Below are 15997 nucleotides of genomic sequence, written 5' to 3' on the forward strand. Positions count from 1 at the left end.
CAAAAACGGGCCATTCAACAAGCATCCCTGACATTGCGGGGTCTTTAGTGTCCCTTGCTGGAGTCTCTCCTGGTCTTGTGCAGCACGAAGATCATGAAGGAGTTTTTACTTTCGGTTATCTAGCTTTATGAAGACCAACACACTCATACAGCTAGATAACCAAAGATAACAACTCGCTTCCCTCACACGATCTGAGGTGGAGTGGGGGCATCCTTGCCCCTCCTTGCTAGAATCCAGATTGCTTCCGCAAAGAGACTCCTCCAAGAACACAAGCAGTGCCTTAAAATATTCATCCTTTTAATGCGATAGTGACCTGCTTCAGTGTGTGTAACTGTGTGTGCTTCTAATACACATCCCAAGGAGATCTGTTGCCTTCAAAGTTTTATTCCGAACTTTTATTTTCTTTCTTTTCCCCCCCACTCTCTGCTTTCAAACCAGTAATTTCCGGCAGCGATGGCCAACTATTCATCTGTTAATATCAGAAAATAAAACCAGCTATTAAGGTGCATCAAGCTGTTAAGAGGGTGAAGCATCCATCCCTCCACAGGCCTCTATTTGCATTGTAAATTGCTTCATTCTCGAGAAAGACTCTTTAGCCTCTATAAAGATGTAAAGCCATCGGCAATTTCCAGCGCAGAGTAAGGGGGGGGGGATCCCATTTCAGCAGAAACTGGCAAGATGATGCTGGTGGTGCTGGTGGTGCGAGGATCCAGCTCTCCCTCCTGATCCTGTTTGGATTATGCATCATTCAGAGCGCTCTTTAAAAATTCTTGTTTTAACCAAATGGTGGCAGCAAATATCTTGCGGGAGTGTGCGGTGTTTTTAGAGGGGGTGGGGGCGAGAGACCTGGCAGATCCACGATTTCTCAGGGCTCCCAGAGCTGGGGATGAGAAGCTGCAAGTCTTGCTGGCTTGTTGCTGCTGCTGCTGCTGCTGCTGCTGCTGTTGCTGCTGCCGCCCCCGGTCTGAAAGAAGGAGAAAAGGGCCATCATTGTAGGGCTTGTAGTGCCAAAATGTGGATCAGCCCGGCAAGGTCAGAGGTCCTGGACCGCGGGAGACCAAGGAGGTAACGATGACGTCACGAGAAAGCTCAAGTACACCCGCCGGTTATTGCTAGGCATGAGCCATCAGCAATCTGCCCCCTCCGCGCCATCAGCAAGAGCGGCGGCAGCAGCGGCAGCGGCGGCGGCGGCAGCATCGGATCCATTGCTAGCCTCCCCACCACCAGCACAGCGCCTCCTTCTCTAGCGCTACCGGGAGGGGAGGTGGAGAAAGCATCGACCCGCGGCCTTTTACCTTCCTCGTTGCTAGCGCAGATCGCTCTAATGTCCAGAGACTGGGAGGAATCTCTCTCTAAGGACAGATAAAAGAGTTTCGGGTCGGGGGGAGGCGGGGATCGCGGGGCGGGATTCAGGAGGAGAGAAGCGCCTTTGCCTGCGTTTCTCTCCGGGCAGACTCTGCCCGGGCTGTGCGGGGAGAGGAGTGTGACTGAGCTCAGAGCAGGGCCTGGCTGGCTGCGATTGGGAATCCATCCACCAGCCTGGCTCTGGTACGCAGCGAGCGAGCGAGCCGAGGCGTAATTACACTGATCGGTCGCTCGCCTGTCTCTCTCGCGCGTTTTACAGGGCGCCGCTTCTCACGCCCGGTCTGTGGCCACGGCCATCTGCAAGGACTTGCACCTCCATGGCGCTTGTGCAACGCAGTTTGCTGGGGGCGGGGGGTGTGTGAACGGGGAGGCTGGAAGGAGCACGCTTCAGCCTCCTTGTCTCTGGCTTTGCTACCTATCCCCTCCCCCTCCCTCCCCCCCCCCCCGCCACTCTTCTCTTCTCTCCCTCCCTGCCCCTCTCACCTTAGAATGCAACTCAGGTAAACATGCGGCACTCCTTCCTAATTGTTATGTTTCATCTGTGGAGGTGTTCTAATAAAGCAAAAATAGGCGCCTGGCTGTTGGTTTTTGATTTTGTTTTTTTTACTTCCTCCCTATGTTGAAGCAAGCCATGCCCACCATAATGCCCAGAGAACTGGCGAAGTACCTTCTGTGAGAACCACCCTGCCTAGTTCAAATACATTCTGTACAGTCTTAGGATTTGCTGCCTCCATCCACCCTAGCCTCCAAAAAGCGTGCGGGATGGCGTGGGGGGGGGGACATTACGCTGTGAATTATTTAGCAGTGTATTTGGGGTAGTATTTTTCCTAGTGGAAAGTGCAAACATTAAAGGCCCTCTTGATTATATGCGAAACAATGAATCTTATGACAGAGAACTGCAATATTTACTGTTCAAATTAATAAATGCACTTCAACGGCTCGTCCATGCTGCAGTTTATAAAAGATGCATATTTAAAAATTCAGCAGAGCTATAGTACGCTGCCTGCTCTGCACTCGTAAAGGAGTCATGAGTCCATGCTCTTGCCACCCCTTTTAGGGATAAAATAAAACAAATATACTATACCGCTCAGTAAGGTAATGTTCAGAGAACATTCTTCAGAGTGGATTTAAATAGGCATATTTCCTACATTGTCCTATATTTGCATAGGTTAGCACTTTCTCCTTTCAGATATAACAAATGCTACATTAGTGTATACACCTAGCTATATATTACAACCAGCCATCATCACCTATCAGTGTGTTTACATAAGACTTTTGTGTCTGCCTGCGTGCAACCTACCACTCCACAAGCCGAGTAATCCCACTGAAGGCTAAAATCTTTAAGGCCACAGGATCTTTGTGGGGAGAGAAACGGGGAACTACCAGTATAAACTGGAAATAGTTAACACCAGTCTAATCACTGGTTAAAGATGACTACTGTCATCTATTTTGGAAAAAGGAAAGCAAAATGAAGTAACGGCAAGAGGAAGTCCCCAGTTAATTGATCCAACTCCTGTCCACCTTGAAGTTAGCTATAGTGGACTGGTATGCAATACCTTCACAACTGACAAACGTAATCAGAGCACAGCTGTTTTTAAATTTTTTATTAATTATTATTATTAATAATAATAATAATAAATGTCTCCCTATATTGTTAATTATGCGTCATGAAATGTCATACTCTGCGAGGAGCCATACTATGCGAGGAGCCCAACTTATGGCATCAATGCCATGTTATAGAAGAATACATGAAATGGCCATGCCTGTGTTTTTCCATATCCAGAACAAAATGGTGAGAGAGAATGACTAAGTACAGTACAGCAGGCAAATGCTTTGCCATCTAAGTCTGCAGAGGTCCTACAGGGGCTTTACCAGAGCTGGGCAACTATATGTATAAAGACACACAATCATCCTGAGAGTGTGTAGAAGTCTAATGAGCTGCTCTGAATTGGCAGATACACATAACAAAGTCCTCACCCCACCCCCTTGTCCTTTTTTTTTTTTTTTTTTTTTGCAATAGCTAGAGGCAGCAGTGCAAGCGATCAGGCATGTATTACACAGACCAGGCTTGTGAGTGGATACATTAAAATTAGAGACAAGAGCATTCAAATAACATGTGATTTATATGTGTGTCTCTACTTTCGAGGCTTTTGTGCTTCTATGGGTATAGCTTAGGCATCGCATATATACATGTATGTACATATGGTTGAGTGCGTTTAAAATGGTGATGATTCAAGGGGCAAGTCTTGATTTGTTATTAATGTTGACGTTGCCTCTTGATCCACAGAATTCAATGGAACTTCTCCTACTATTCACCTCATGCACCCTAAAAATATAACGAGAGCTTGAATTATTCTCAGGCTCCTTGAAGGATGTGTGAGGCTCTATTCTAAAGGCTATTTTCCTACCACTCAAGAAGTAGCTCTTACACACCTGCCTTACTCTGCAGATCAATAGCCAGTCATTAGAGCCCCATGACGTGAACACAGTCAACGTCCCAATTATGACCTTGTTGATCATTATCCACAAAAAGCATAAGGTTTCCTACCTCTCGCTAGTTCTGTAAGGGTCTAGAAAATCAACTCATGCCCCCTGAAACCGCCGTCCTAAACATATTTACCTGGAAGACATTCAGCTGATCGATTTATTTTATTTCCAAGAATGTGTGTTTAAGACTGAGGTGTAAGTCTCCGTGTAGAAAACACTTGACTTCTCTGAATGTGGGCAGTGCCTAATACCTACAGAGCAACTGCTTCCTCTGTGCACACATGCTTTATCGTTTTCTCCTTCTGTAAACAAATATATTAAAAAGTTGCACAATGAAAGGGAAATACTGATGTAAGATATGTATTTGGCACAGTTAATCCAGGTTGTCAAGAAAACTGCTCACACCGCCATGTTTTCATTATAGTTAGGTCTGGAACATCTATCTATCTATCGATCGATCTAGCTAACTAGCTAGCTAACCTGTCTATCAACCTACCAGAATTAGTTGCAGTATAATGAAAACAAGGCAGCGTGAGCAGCATATATATCCAACTTAGTTAACCAACCAACTTAACCTAGCGATAGATAGATAGGCGTTCCAGAACTTGCTATAATGAAAACATGTGTGTGTGTGTGTGTGTGTGTGTGTGTGTGTGTGTGTGTGTGTGTGTGTGTAGATATATATGAATGAAAATGCTGGAATCTCCATTTAAAAGCAATCTACATTATTGAGAGATTCTAAATCCTAACAGTCTCTCTGTTCATTCCCCTAATAAATGCCCATTAATGGCCTATAGATTTGGATGTGATTGCCATGCTTGTTTTCTAATCTCTTTATAGGTCTCCAGATGGTTATGACGTAAAGGCATCTTCAAGGGTTCCACTGAAATAAACAAGCTCTGTTTACTAGAGAGAAGGATCGAGTGTGCTGCTCCGCCTCAGAACCAAAATTACGTTTTGGGGCAACTTTCCCTATCGCATCAGCACGAGGTGGGGCGGGGGGTTATATCTATATTAGGAAGCTGAAGGTATACTCAGACATAGGGAACTGAAGGACAGGACAGCCCTCCCCACTTCATCCCTGGTTCTCAGTACACAATCCACTCCTAGGAATTCAGCAATTCTTGTGTAAAAGTCATCTAATTCCATATAGTACATACCCCCCAAAAGAATCATTTTAACCGGCTTGCTTTTAAGTAAAATTCAGCTATTTCTTTCGGTGCCTACGGTTCCTTCTATAGTTCCTTCTATAAGCAATTGCAGAGTCGTATTTCTGCAGCATTGTCACACGTAAGCACAAAACCTATAAGTCCGTAGGCATTATACCATAGAGGTGATAGGCATTATACAATAGAGGAGGTTTCCAAATAGCAATTTGGAAAACGTCTCTAAAAGGTAAATATTTGACTGTTAATGTTTTGTTGTTCTTTGTTATACAGAGTTTGTACGTTTTTCTTTTATTACTATATTGGTGCTTTTTAAAAAAAAAAATTACCTTTTCGTGTTATTCTCACTCCACAAGACTATTGCTGGTTCTCTGACTCTGAAAAATAGACCAAAAAGGCAAATGATCACATTTTTAACATTTACTTTTCCTTTATTAAAATCTCAGCAGTGTTTAAAGACAGTAATAGAATATGCAACTAAAATCTGTTTAATAAAAATCAACCAATCTGAAATCTATGGGCAGAATCCACAGCAAAGTTCTCATACACAGGCCCCAAAGAAATGAAAGAATTCAGGACAACTACCCCAGTGCCCTAAACTCAGGACTACTACCCTGGAGAAATTTCATTTCCATGTGGTCTGTGTAGGAGACCTTCCTGAGGAACTGTGCCCTATGGATGGCACTCAACCACATACACTAAAATAGTTGATAATGATCCAATATGTTGTCTAGAAACAGGGAGGGAGGGAGAGGAGGTGGGTCTGTTCTGGCTTCTGAAGGGTTAAATGTTTCGTTTGTTAAATAAAACCTCCAGTAGCAAACTGGTCTATAAAGCCCAGAATTTGAGTGAGGGGAGGCCTTATTCTATAACTGAGAATATTATGCGAATGCCTTGATTTGTGGGGTGGGAGGCTGGGAAGGCAGAGGCGTCTATATTTACATGCTGTAGGCTGCCAGTTCCTTAATAAAGGGCAGAGGCTCCACCTAGCCTCCACTTTCAAAATATGCAAAACGCTTTCGCTCAGGGTTTTCAAGTCGTGTGTGTTCAGGTCATGGAGCTGTTTGGCTTTAAACACAGGCAGAGGCTGGTCGCAGCTTTACTGCAAGAGCAATGTGCTTGCATGTATTCTCTCTCCCTCTCTTTAAAATGTCATTCTCTCCTCTTTACAGGATCATGCTAATATTAAGTGAGGAGATAGACAAGCCATTTTTAACCGCGGCTCCCCAGCAATCACGTGTCCTTACACAGGAGTCTTGCTTGGTCTCCCACCCACCCCGAATGCTGGGATCCCTTCTTTAGTCTCCCTCCTCGCATTTGGAAAATGAACTCTCTTACATAGCTAAGCATTGCTCTCTCTGGATTTTGCTTTCTGCTGGGGCTCTCCATCCGAGGGCGTTTATAATGAGCCGTATGCACGGTGGGAGGAGACAGCAAGGAGGGAGGCCCGCTTGGGTAAGCTCCACGGCACCCTGTTCAGCCGCCTTCCGTGCCAGTCAAGGCCCTGACAGCCCCCTTAAGCCGAGCAATTCAGGGCTTAGGCCGATTTAGGACACAGCTGGAAGGTGAGTCGACTTAAATCCAAACGACGACATCGACTACAATCAACCGCAACCCAGTCAGTTAAATCGTCTTTCCTGGCTGGCGGAGAGGGGTTGGAAGAAACTCTGCTCCGGTACTTGAAAGAGTCGCGCTGGCATTCTCTGTCTGGTCCACAAAGTGAGGGCTTAATCCCGAAGAACTAGTGACACCAATGGGCTCCTATATACTGGCTTCAGCGAGAGGGGCGGGCAGCCGCACTTCTGAAGGGGCTTGCAAAAAACAGCCCCAGAAAACACTGCCAAGGTGGACACCGACCGACCTACCTCCGCCTACGCCTCAAATGCAGATTGCCATTAACTGCCTTTTTTTTTTTTTTTTTTAAAGTGTAAGTCTGGCCCCAGCCTGCTGTACTGGGGTATCCACATAGGACATTATTTTCACCAATGATGCCTGTTGGAAGTTACAGAAAAGACTGCTTCTCGGCTAATAACAACACTCCAAAACAGTGCAACACTAGCGTACTTTAAAGCAGAAGTGGTCTAGCAACCGGGTTAAATCAGGAGTGGGACTTCGTTGCATTATAGTAAACTCCCAAATACGTTAACAAAAATATTAAAGGTGAATATTAAATATTAAAGGCATTGAGTTATTTGTGACGGATACTTTCCCTGCCCACCTTTCAACATTACGGATCTCCCTTGGCTGTCAATCTGTAAGCGCTTATAAGGCCAACAGGTTTCATATCACACGCTCAAAATCACCAGTTAGCCAACAGCAGCTTTCCTGTTAACTCATAAAACTCCCCACTCTCTTAATCAAACCTTCCTCCCAGCCTCCCGTGGAGTTAGGCGAGCTCTCTAACCACGCGACCCGTTCAGTGGAGCAACTCTCCAGCCCTGAACCTGACACAGACCCTGATGGAGTTCATGTTCAGAGAGACATTTCTTAGGAATCAGAAGCATGAAGTTCTCACAAAGTCTAGCCTTTCTCGTCCCCCCTCCATCCCCACGGCAACACACACACACACTCACTCACTCACTCACACCGTGCTCCCATGTCGTTTATCAAGAAGGCTGATGCTGAAAAGGCGTCGGATATACTTACTTTCCCCCTTCGTCTTCATATTAAAAACAGAGAAGCACCGAAAAAGAGAAAAAGAAAAAGAAAGGAAGAAAAGCGGGGGTGTGGGCCGAGGGGAGAGAAAGAAGGAATACGATCCCAGATCAGCGTGGATGTGGTGGAATCTTCTGCAGGAAACAAAGATTCCGCAGCCAAAGTCTCCTTTTAAAGCTCAGAAAGCCATTTCAAAGTCTCCCACGATTCGGATCCTGCCTTTCGCCATCTCTGTTTTCAACTGGCCTTTTAAGTTCCATCCTATAGCATTTGCTCGATTTGATTCTGGAAGGGGTCTTCCGTTCAGCAAAAAATACAGAGGGACTTTAAACAAACACTTTTCACCCCCCATACGGTTTGCACAAAGCACCGGAGTAGAAAGTGAACTATTGTCTGTAAGGGTCTGCAAGTTTTTTTTTTCCCGAGGGGCGGGGGGTTGGCTGGCCGAGGTCTAGTCCAGCCCTCTTTGGTAAGGAGGACGTGCTCTGAAATTCACCCAGTTTCCCCAACGCTTTTGTTGCTGGCGAACTGAAGCTCTATTGTTCGTCCATTGCCACGGTCTTTTTCAATCCCTGCTATACGTTATGCGCTGCCAAAGATAATGAATTTGCACCAAACCCTCTCCCAGTCCTCTTCTGACAGACGGAACAAATTAGAAATGTCTAGCCTAAACGGGAGCAATGGCTACATTTCCCTATAGGAGAAGAGGAGAAAGATGCCTTTTGCCTGATTTTTGTTTTGTTTGTTTAAATGGCCTTTTGCGTCCGTCTTTTACTTATCTCTCACGGTTTCTTTTCTTGTTTACTTGCGAACAACAGGGTCGGTCTGTATTCCCCTCTTTATAAATTGTGGACAATTGATGGTGCTGCTGTTGTCTTCTCCTGTGCAAAACGATCTGAGTTTCTTGCAAACTTGTGTGCAGTGTTGCTCCTTCCTCCGTGGAGTGGACGCTGCTGAATACTTGGGGATTGGCTTGATGATATATATGTGCTTCCACTTCGGGTTTTTTGTTTAAAGTGCTTTTAGCTAAAGAAAGAGGCAAGGCTTCACTTTTGATTTCTTCGATGCAGGAGGATGATTAGAGAGCGGGCCGCCGTCCTGCTCACTCAGAGACTGCCACGAGTAAGAGCGCAGTGCCGCTGGTGCTGCTGCGTGCTGAGCGCGAGGAAGCCCGCGCGTGCAGGTGGCGGAGTGCGTGTGTATCCAAACGTGGCAAGTCGAAGGCTGCACAACGTGGGACTGTGTGGGTGTGCTGGCGTGTGGGTGCGCGCAGTGGGCATAACGCGTGGTGGCGGCCCCACGTGTGGGCTTGTGTGCTGGGGGCGTCAGTCGGAACCTGCTCTGGTGTGTGTCAGCTTACTCAGATGTGTGCAGGGTCCAGTGCTTTCCGAGAAAGTCGTTCAGCTTGGTGTGCTCCTAAGTTGTGTTTAGGCCGACGCGGTTTCCCAGCGGGGCTCTGTTTGGGAGACCGTTGTCTGCTGTTGGTAGGTGCGTCCTGAGGTGTCCACAGCTGCGTGTTGGAGATGGGTGTCTGTGGGAGAGAGGGAGGCAGGCAGGCGGGCGGGCGGGGGAGGAGCCATGTAGAGAGAAAAATTCAAATGAGCATCTCGTATGGAAATATGGGCTGCAGTGGCGGGGCGGGGGGAGGAGGGGGAGCCGGTAATGAGGGGAGGGAGGGAGGGGGGGAGGGAGAGACGCCGTCTGAAAGCACAGACAGCTCTAACTGCAACTTTCCCGCCAAATTTAGCCTAAGGACAGACTGTCACTCGTGTTCTTGTCAGTGGCTGCCACTGCCTCCTTTTTACACACCCACCACCACACATTCTGGATGCTAACAAAGAGCGGAGAATAAATTATACAGAAAAACATAAAACTAGACCATAAGCATGCCTGCCAGTGGGATGGAAATTTCTAAGGACGAAGTCTGGGTCTCATGGATAGTACACGCTCCAAATAGCTGCTAGGCTTTCTCAAGGTGTTAATGCAGAGGCATCACGGGCTGGAGGGCTAACGGGAGGTTCTAGCTCACGTCTTGATTCGTTGCCCACCTGTTCTAACTTACAAGAGATCATGACAAACTCTGTAGGAATGTCATGGACCACATCAAAGGGACGGCTCCAGGATAGGGTAGGAAAGGAGTCAGACGACACTGAAGACTGCCTTTAATTTCCTTCACAAACAATATGGGGTAGGCTCCAAGGATACAGCCAACGCCTCTGAAAACTCACCTAAGCCGCGGAGGATCTTCAGACTTTACAACTGACGCGTTTACGAAATGAGGAGATGAAGTAATGACAGAGGAGAGGAAGGCTATTTCCAATAACCCTTACCTACCCCACCCCACCCCACCCCACTACTTAGTTCCTTTCTCCTGTAAACTCAGTTCAGCATAATAAAGTACAAAAATCCGGGCTAGCTTTATATTCCGTCTTTGACTCCAAACCAGAACAAAGTCAAAAGATGTGTTCAAGGATAACTTCCACCTCTGAGCCCACAGAAGACAAGGCGGAGATGCAAAACTTGCAAGTTACAGGTGATCTGGTTACACCCCAGTGCATCTTCTTGTGTGTTCTCTGGTTTCCTGCATACGCACAGTGACACTGGATTCCGCCTCTCCTCCCCCCCCCACCCCGCCCCGCTTTGTACACTGGTGCCATCGGCATTTCCTTCACACTACCACTGTGGGTAGCACACATGTGCTGGCGTGCGAGTACATACATGGCCACGGTCCTTCTCTGAAGCGGCTCGTCATCTGTAGAGGAGAAATAGTCGCTGCTGCCTCCCATTTTTATAACCCCACACTTCAGAGAGGTGGGAGTGGTGGTGGGGGAGAGTGCTACTAGGGACAGATCCCCCCCCCACGCCCAATGCTGCAAATTGTTTTGTTGTTGCCAAGAGAGGGAGTTTATGGGGTGGGAGAGTTGTACAAATGTTTATTTTATTAGAGGACGATCAAACTCTTGCAATGCTGTACATGGGCCAGCCACGGTCGCCTAGCAAACAATCCCCACCGGCTCGCGTCCAGCAGCCTCTTTGCTCCTGAGGGGCTCGGGGGGGCTGCCTCTGTGCAGCTCGGTCTAGCCTTCCTCCGCCCGGCTCCTGCTTCGCCTCTGCACCAGCTATAGCCGCCGCCGCCGCCGCTTCCAAGCCTCGGTCTTGCCTCTCTGTCTGCCTCTCGCTCTCGCTCCCTCCCTGTCTTTTCTCTCTCCCGCGCTCGCTTCTCCGCTTTCCCTCATCCCAGCTTCACGTTCAAGGTTTAGCAGCGAGGTCACGTCCATTGACGTCAGCTGGAGTCTTACTGTACGTCCGGCTACATTTACATACATCAAGGAAATTAGGGCATTAAAAAAATATGCAAATCCTGCTGCTTGAAGAAGAGACTGTAGATTCCCGGAGCGATCGCCTCCTTTCATTGAAGATTTTAATTAAGGGAACAAAAAAGAAAGGGGTGGGTGGGAGGAAGAGAAAGCAGAGCCCACCAAACCAAGCCTTTCCCCCTAAACAAAACAAAACAACAACAACAAAACCACCGACGGCAGCAAAAGCCCAAATGAGCAAGATCTGCTAAGCAAGGGGGAAGAGAAGATTTCTGCCGATCGGCTTCTGCAGCTGAGAAGGGTGGCCGGCCTGCATCGCTGCGCGGAGGAGAAGAAGACGAAGAAGACGACGGCGGAGAAGAAGAGGGCGAAGAAGAAGACGAGGGGCCGCTTCCAAGGAGGCTGCTGCAGCCAAACGCCTCTCTCTATGCATAATCAACGCTGCTGCGCCATTCTCCTCTCCTCCTCCTCCTGCTACTGCTCCGGTTGGCTCCGGCGTGTATTGTTTTTAATACTGATGCATATGTAAAGGTATATTTGCATTTTTAAAACATTTACTGGAAGTTACAGTCTTTAGATTTCCTTGATCTCTTCCTTTTATTTTATAAAAACAGGGCTTTTGCTTTTTTATTTAACGGGGGGGGGGGCGTTGTTGGCAAGCCTCTGTTCTTCTGTGTAGCTCTATAGATGCAGTTTGTTCTTTGCTTCTTCGGATTCCGAAAGGCTTACAAAATATGTATGGACATTGTTCCTAACACAATTTCCAACGGCAGCAGCAGCCTCTCGCCTCATCTTAAAAGGAGAGGGCGCGTGGTGCTTCTTTTAATTTTTTATTATTTCAATTCTGTACAGGTTGTGTTGGTCGGCTATAATGGCAGCAACTGGAGATTCAAAAGTTTGATTATTAATCTCCTCTTAAATAAAATGAAATAAAATGGAGGGCGGAGCAAAATTGAAGCTTGTATAATAGGGACAGTTTATACGCCGTAGGTTGCCTGTCTGTGCCTTTATTTCTCTTTTTGCCTTCAGGAATCTTTTATTTCAAAATATTAGATTTCAAATGTGCTCAGACCCAGGTAATGGAGAGCTTTCTCTAAGGAGGACATTTTCAACCATGCTGTATGTTCTGTCTTAACTGCGGTACATTATTAATGTATTGCATTTCATTTTTAACTTGTTTGGCTGCAAGCCAACCGCACTTACTGAGAGACAATGCATTTGATCTGCTATTTTAAAGCAATGTCTTATATGTGAATGCCTTTTATTTGTTCGAAAGCCATGGGGCCTAGATTTTGGACAAAATATTAGGATTTTTTTTCAGGGACATTTTATTTGGAGATGAGAGAGAAAGAGTAGTAGTAGTAGTAGTAATTTAAACCTGCTTATAATCAAAGTATGTCCCTCCCTCCCCCCCCCCCCCGCAGTCGATACATTTAAAAAAATACCACATGATTCCGCCCAAAAGGAACGATGCATGCAAATTGGCATCACATACGTATTTAAAGCCAAGTAAGTAGAAGCACATACATAGGTAATTAGGCCCACAAATGACTTACCTGCATACACACACAGGGTAAAAGTTAACTCTCCTCAAAGCCTACCATGCATCTGTTTTGAAAGAGACTCCAGAGAGCAATTTTCGTTCTGAGCTATGCCGCATCTATTTCCCAAGCTGTTCACTTTAGTTTTTTTGAGCAGTCTTATGGTATGTTCAACACTACCTCCATCTCCAGTTTTACGTGCCCTACACTAAAGTGCTCATATGACATGTCACCCAATAAAAAGTGGTCAGATGGCTACACGTAAAACATATAAAAGGGAACCAGACACTCTTCCTCCATTAGGTTAGTTCTTACCTTTCTATATATAGCAACAATACATTTAGGAAAGTGCGTTCAAGAAAACACACACACACACACACACACACAGAATACACACACACACACACACACACACCGTGGTGTGTGTGTGTGTGTAGCTAGCACAAATGGCGGGGACTCCAGCAACGATTTCAGAGTTACCATTTACATGGCACACTGGAGACACCTCGTTGATTGAGACAATCCCAACCTCCTCGAGTGACTAATTAAACCACGTGAACCAGCTTAGCGGCCTGTAGCCCCAGTGCACAGATCTAAAGAGGACAGCCGCACACGCAGAAGTATACATACGTGGGAGTAAGGGTTGTGTCCATTCAGGAGCAGCTCTGTTATCCCAGGCACCTCTTTGGGCGTCTACTCCCGCACCTTCACACACACACGCACACGCACGCACACACACACACACCTACCTCGCTGTAGGTGTTGTATAATGCCAGTAAGTGTTCAATCCAGGTGACTGCGATGGCTGCCTATTGCTAGCCACAGCTCTCTCCCATTCCCCTCCCTGAGTCGCGAATGCCGCTCCCGCTGGCGACTGCTTACTCCGGGGTCGATGGCTTGGTGTGTGCTGCTGACTCTGGAATAAAGGTGGGGAGTGTCGCCCGTTGCTGCCGCCGGTGCCCGCGCTCTGTCCGAGCCTGGCTAATTCGCTAGTCCTGAGCCCGCTCCCCCACCCCCACCCCCTCTCTCCTCACACACACAGCACACACACCTCCGCCCCCTGCCCTGCTAAAATTACCATATGGAGGCCGAGTCCCTGAGAATCATGGCACCAGCGGGCGGCATTTAAATCAGCTCCGCAACCCTCACAATCGCAACTCCTTCGCACGCTGCTCTCGCTGTGAAGGCCACTTTTCCCGGCCTCCCTGCATCTCGCAGCCCCTCCCTCTCCTCCCCTCTTCGCCCCCACCCTACCCACCCCACCCTGAGCACCTCAAGTGCTTGTGCCACAGGGAGATCAAGGGACAGCTGCCTCGCCTAAACCGCCTGCCACTTGAACGCTGCATGTGACGGACGGGTAGAATGGAAGAGCAATCCCCAGCAAGGCACCCACACGGCCACCAGGACAGCGCACGACATCGCACCTCCCGGCTAAAATGCACCCTGAGCAACACAGCCATGCAGTTCGCATGGGTAAAAGTCACGCAGCGATTGTTCCCCTTTCTTTTCATCACGCCATTTCTTATAGCCAGGAACCACTTTAAATAATAATATATTTTTTTAAAAAGAATCAGTCACTGGGCTAGACAAATCTCCCTTTTTTCTTTTTCTTGTTTAAATCTAGTGAGTCTTCCCTTTGTATAAAATTATTTATTGGACCCTCTAAAACAAAAGCAAATCCATTGGGTGCCCCCTCCTAAAACTGTGAATCATGATCTGTCTCCTGAGACACACTTCATGTATGATCATGCAGTTTTTGCATAATTTTTGCATGCTGTTTTAGATGATGCAAAACAGTAATGTAGATCCAGAAACGTGTTCTCAAAAAAAAAAAAAAAATCTAGTCCACCGCCTTGTTTTTTAAGCAACAGCTTTCACTAAAATGAGTTACACTCGACATGCTCTATGCCAATCAGCTCAAATTTAGTTTAGTATTTCCCTCACGCTTCCTCCCCCTCCCCCTTTTTCAATTCATAAGTTGGGACCGAGTCTTCCTAGTGTAAAAGGCACGATTAAAACACCTCATGAGGGATGAGGCTCCTTCTCGGAAGATTAAAAAAAAAAAATCCCAGCCCAGCCTCCTGTTTATTAATAATCTCCTGCATGACATCTCAAGGCAGAAAGCAAGAGGAGATGGTTTTTAATGCTCTGGAAATGAATCCAGATTTCAGATAATTGGGAACTCGTTAGTTTTCCGGAGTGGCTGGGGACTGAGGAGAGGAGGGGGAATAGACGTGGGCATAGCTCTTTGTTAGAAATGCGTTTTAGTGAGTCAATAACATTCAGACTATTCAAAACGTTTAAGGTTAGGCTCACATGCTTGCGTAAAGCAGCCCAAGAGGTTGTGATTGCAGCCCCAACACTGACAGAATAAGCGCCCGTCCACATTTTGCCCCAGGGACGGTCTTTTTATTTTCTTCATGGGGTGTTGTTCTTCCTTTCCCCTAATTTGGCACAATTGCCAATATTTATTTATTTATTTATTAACGGTAAGATCAAACGCGACCTGTCTTTTCTCTTGGTTTATGATCCGATTAGGCCACTTTTTCATACCATCCTAACTGGTTGGCTGGAAGTCCAGCGCAGGATGGTAAACACCCGGCGCAGACGAAGTTAAAATGTATGGAGGGTGGGGGTGGGGGGGAGACGGCGGAGAACTGGATTTCTGTCCCTCGCCCTGTCCATTGCTGTGCAACACATTTTGGAGTGAAAAGGTCCTCCAGAAAATGTCTCCAAAACCGCACAACTTTCTCGGCCCGTCCTGTAGGATGGTCAAGTGCGAGAGGCGAACTTATTCTGTCTGTCACTAGGAGGCTATTTGCAGTCTTAATAGATCCCTAGAGGAAATGGACCAGGCAGGGCATTCCTTGCCCCTGAATGGCTCTTGGCTTCCCTAAACTGGCCAGTGAGGGGACAGCGACACCTACTGGCTGCCCACACAAATCCAAGGGGTGGTGGGAAGGACGGGGAGCTGTATTTGAATAAAAGAGGCTTTTAAAGAGCTAACATCGCGCTAGACTCACTAATATAATGTATCCAACAAAGGGGAGGAGAGGAGAGGGAGAGAGAGAGAACCCGGGATGAAAACCGGCAGTTGTCTTAACACCTTCACAAGATTTCAGCCAAATTCTAGAATTAAATTCAGGAAATATAGATGGAGAATAATCTTAATTTTCAAAAAGATCAGATCACAGATAATGAAACCAAAATCTGGAAGAGACTCGATCAACCGTAAACATGCAATACTAGGCCTTTCCAAAGAAACCCAAATAGTCTGCTTTGGGTACTAAAGAAACAACAACAACAACAACAAAACCCACCCATTAGATTATTGGACATTGATTCCCTGCCCCCCCCCGCCCCCAGATAATTAGGAAGAATTAAATTGAAGCGAAATTAGAAAGCAATTAGAAACGCGATAAACACAGTTGATATCTCAAGGCAGTATCCCGTATTCAGGCCAAGA

This window comes from Hemicordylus capensis, chromosome 2, assembly GCF_027244095.1.
Source record: "Hemicordylus capensis ecotype Gifberg chromosome 2, rHemCap1.1.pri, whole genome shotgun sequence".
NCBI lineage: Eukaryota > Metazoa > Chordata > Lepidosauria > Squamata > Cordylidae > Hemicordylus > Hemicordylus capensis.